The sequence below is a fragment of the Lepisma saccharinum genome, chromosome 12 (genome assembly GCF_977018435.1).
Source record: "Lepisma saccharinum chromosome 12, izLepSacc3.1, whole genome shotgun sequence".
NCBI classification, from domain to species: Eukaryota; Metazoa; Arthropoda; class Insecta; order Zygentoma; family Lepismatidae; genus Lepisma; species Lepisma saccharinum.
In genome coordinates, this window is record NC_139240.1 from 60,482,646 (window position 1) to 60,487,685 (window position 5,040).

A 5,040-nucleotide genomic window follows, 5' to 3' on the forward strand; every position below is an offset into this window, starting at 1 on the left:
ATTAGCTATGTTTTATAAATGTAATAAAGTTTCGAAAATATTTCTAAAAATATTTATTTGATAAGAAATCCTCCATTTTTATCCAGCAAAGAAATGAAAATATAATTTTAATAATATTAGAAATGTCCGAACGAAAAGCAGAATGTGGTATATAGTTGGGAGAGTGTTTCTTAGAAAATAACCCTACACAATATGAGGGAACACAATAAATGATTAATTTTCGTTAATTTATACATGGAGAAAGAAATAACTTCTGAGATTATATTATTTACTGTTGTTGAGTCCTTTATGTATAGCTCATCCACAATCAGCGTGTCTCGTCGGCGGTTCTGCAACTGTACGGTATCTCATCAACTCGTCGTCTCAATGTCTCTGTGAACTTCTCATCAACACAGAAGTAACAGTTAATCTCAGCGTTTCATCAATTCGATGTTTCTGCTCAAATTCGACGATGTCACTAACTCTCTACACTTAGTTAGTTGCCATTCTTTGTGGAATTTTATATTACAAACTGGCATCTCTGAGATTTACTCTATCTTTCTGCATTTGTTTTGAATACGAAAGCTGCTTTCTTGGATTACTCAACACCACGCACATTTTTGTAATCATCACTTCCGTGTTTTAAAATTATTACTTTCATCCGTAGTGTTTTGGATCGTCTGGTTTACTTTTGAGACACTTAATTGAGTAATATGTAATTGTAGTAATGTGCCTTTTTTTGATATGCTTGAAATCAGAGTGGGTTGAGATTTAGAACGACGGATTCGTAATATAATGGCCCTGTTCAACGGCGTCTTCAGGCAATTGTTTTTCTGGTGAACTAATGGAGTACAATATGTTTTCAGAGGCCTCCCCCATGGTTTAGTTATTATGGGGTCCCGAAATTGCAGAAACTCTCTAAGCACTCGACAGTAAATAATTTAAGTGCCATGCGCATGATATTTATTATATACGCGTAGTATGCCCTCTCCAATAATTCGATGTTAACTAATGTCTCCCTTGTGACATTTCCCCTTGCACTTGCAGAGATTGGCGGCAACAACCAGTTACAGAGTGTCGTGTGGTCAGAACGACGATCAGACAGTCGTTGTTGTACGTTTCTATGACCGGATTATGCTACTCATTCGTAGCTGATCAATTTACTGACGATGCTGGGTGGCCACAGGTCCCACACACAGACCGAAATCTCAGGTAGATGTGTGCAGGACGTAATTTGCTTTGAGAGGACGGTAAATGTTTTAGATACCGGCGTTCGGGACAGAAAAACTTTAAAAATTCTCGACACTGTGGAAATCTTGAATTGTACACTTCATTTTCCCATAAGTGATTGTTCTCTTTTCCATTTCTGCAAAAAAATCTAACAATTTCCGAGAAAAGTTACAATGCAGAAAATATCGAGACTTAACTATTTTAAAAAAACCATCATTTGGAATTTGAGCTAGTTTTTTGTTATAAATGAATAGTAGGGACTGAGAATATACACATGAGTTAAAATTTGAGAAACTGCAATTACAATTACTAGCTCTGACAACAAAAATTTACATATCAAGGTACATCAAACTTGATTAGTTGGACCAAAGAATCACATATTGTGATTATATATAATTATAGAACATAATACCTTATATGTAAATTTTGCTTGAGAATTTGATTACCATATTCTGTTTATATACTGTACAATCCTGTATGGGAGTTCAATATATTCACACATATTCACACACACGCGAAATTTTTAACGTTGGTTCCTCATTATGTATGCAGGTTTACGGGTAATTAAAAAAAATACTAATCCTGATTAAATAAAACAGTGGAATATTGCAGAACAGAATATTTTCAACTTGTACTTGTCTTTACAAGGGAAGCAACATTCAATGAAGAATTTCATCAAGAGATGCGGCGACGACAAAGCAAAATAATAATTTAGTCACGTGACACCAAGAAATACGCAAGAGATTCACGAAGCTTTAGTACATCGAACCGTCCCGCTACGTTTCCTGTGCAATGATGTTAGGCGGCAAAGTTCATCGCAGAAGATGTGCGAATCCAAGGTCTTTCGACCACTACCCGCTCTTGAAGGAGACCTTTCTTTCAACCTCCGGCAGGGTTTATGTGAAGTCATCAAGATGAAACTTCTCAGTGTGTGTGCTATTTCCAGAACTGTAAAGCATGCAAAGCTCTTGTTTTAAAGAGATATAACATATTGAAAAGCATCGCAACACAACTTACATAGACTACATAAATGTAATGGTGCATAGAAAAAAATATAAGTAAGCAATAGCATAAATTTACCCACGGTTAGTGCTGGACAGAATTGAAAAAAAGAGCAACTCTGGATCAATTATTGTATTTCCTTCATAGTATTTCTCCTTTCATTTTTTGATCCTCCGCCTCAAATCAGACAGAACCATTTTCCTAGTGCATCTAGATTAGGAACCTGAAATGTCTTTTTCCGATAGGTTTTGCTCTCTCAATTTTTCGGAACTTCACATCGACCGTAAATGTACGGTAAACAAACTCAGAATTTTTCGTTTTCTTGAGGTAATGTGGACAAGCGCTTACAGCACCTTGAGATATTATTATCTCTCAGATACTAGAATATGAATCGCATAACAGGACCTTAGCGTTTACTGTGGATAAATATTGCCCCTCCCCCCCCGCCCCTTCCGTCTCCTGGTCGAAAGATTGACCCTGACGTTTGGCAAGCCTTGCGATGACTACGTAAAAATGTCACGCTTCGCCTCTGACGGCGTGTGTACCAGGTTTGCCCTTCTCCTTCCGATAGAGTATAAAAAACTTGTTCTCGATAGCGTGTTCAAAAATATTGCATAACCTACAACACGGCACAATGCGCATAAGATATGAAAAATCCACCAATTTTGAAACATACCGTCTGATTTTGTGCGATTGTAATACCATTCCTCTCATTCTAGACATCTAGCTGCAGAGCTAGTTTAAAATATATCGGACTAAATTTACAGTAATTTTGAGCTCACAAAAGTCATGATTACGTTCTAAGTGCCCCGTTCACCTACTTAGGCGAGGAGGGAAAATTTCCCTTAGGTCTTTCTCGCTGGGTCAGCTGCCGATCACTGTTGCCAACTTCGCTCTTTTGGAGCCAAATCTGGTTCTTTCGTGCACTCGTTTGACTGTGAACTGTGGCACCTTCCCTCTGCCCCACCATGATGCCACCACTGGCTCCGAACCATAAAGATCAACCTTTGCCATGAGTGTACATTTTGCACGTGACGCGATATTCATATGTAGGCTGCGTCACCCAACCCTCTTTCCTCCCCAGGTATTTTTATATATAGCGCTGTGGCTAAGGTGACGGGAATTCTATATTTTCGATTTCATATGAACATCATTGGATTATTGAGATGGGCGATGCCGCCAAATCTAGGCGGTGAAAACTAAGAATAAATTGGCATCACTTTAAAGCTAACGATAAGAGCAGTGCACACACCCCTCTGACACCTAAAATTACCCTAGGAGGCACTTTATGCATCATTCGTTAATCTAGCTCCTTGAAAGTCATCTTTAGCTCTATTAATGGTGAAGTGTAGCTCTTTTATGCACATCAGGTTTGGCAACACTGCTAGGATGGCCGTATGAGGCAAGGAGAAATGCATTAGGTTTATGGGACTATTATTTTATTCGTTTTCTCGGAAATATCAAACATCCAATGACGTAGAAAAGTACGTGGACGGAAAAAGGACACGTTGAACTATGTCATAGTAGTAGGAAAAGTCGAAACTCCCATTTGATTAGCCGTAACTTGAAGTTGAAGTCGATTTCCCATAAGGAATACATGGGATTCTGTAAATACTTATTAATCATATTTTTCAAACATTGTGTCTAGCTTACTAATCAACTAGAAAAACAGTTTCGACTTGCAGCATGGAGAGAAATGCATACTCTCTTGCACACTAAACCCTTTTTTAAATAGCAGTGCCCAATCCAACGATATTGAAATAAATGCACAACTAGTGCGTAATTGTCCCTCCTCGCCTTAAGCACGTGCTGTATTTCAAAAGCTTTAATACTTGTAGACGATTTGATGACAATAATGCTCTATGTTTCGTTTCCTAAACATAAAAACTGTAGGATTCGCCCAGTTTTGAAAATGTTAATAATAACGTAGATTATTGTTACTTGGAGCATATTACACATTTTCGATATGGTGTATAATCTCCTAGAGAATGTACTAAAGTGAAGTTCGAATAAAATTATCCGAACTCGCCTACATTGTACATCAACCTCGGTTATTATGCTTAGTTTAATTGTTTACTAGTTGCGGCCGTCCACATTTTGTCGTTGACACTTGGCTACAATACTTAGTTCGTGTAATGAAAACAGTTGGAACTTTCGTTTCAATAGCAATAATTGTATTACTTTCAGTCATGAATATTTGAAAAGTTACAATTAAAGCATTTCATTCTTCAAACAAATGACAAACGAATCAACAACATTCTGTCCTTGGATATATACCTTTTCTACCTCGTTCTCTGTCTGAAGTTCCTGTAACCTTACGTAACTTTTAATACAATTTATACCTCACAAATACATAACGTAAACTGTGTCGGTGGTCACAATGGACTGTTACATAGCGTACACTTTGGTTCTTTCAGTTTTCCCTTTGTATGTAAAGAAGAAGAGAAAACGTTATCTATTTGTGGAGTGCCATTTCTGAAATTAGTTTTCTTTCATGGATTGTGCACTCTAGTTACAAGCATAAGAAATTCACAAGATAATATTACGTTTTTATGCATACAAAAAAATCTTACACTGATCGCATTGAATGAGTATAGACTGGAAAATGAACAGCACGGAAAACGTAGGTCGATCGAAGACGCGATTTGAACAGAAAATGCGATATTTCCGCAGCAAACGTATTGGTGATAGCCCAGTGTGTAAAAATATAATGGTCACCACAATCAAAGACCTTAGAATGGAGGATCCTAATCGAAATACCAGAGGAATCGTTAGGAAGGCTGCCAGAAAGGTCATGGTATTGGGCCCTACTTGGTTAGTTCTCATGGT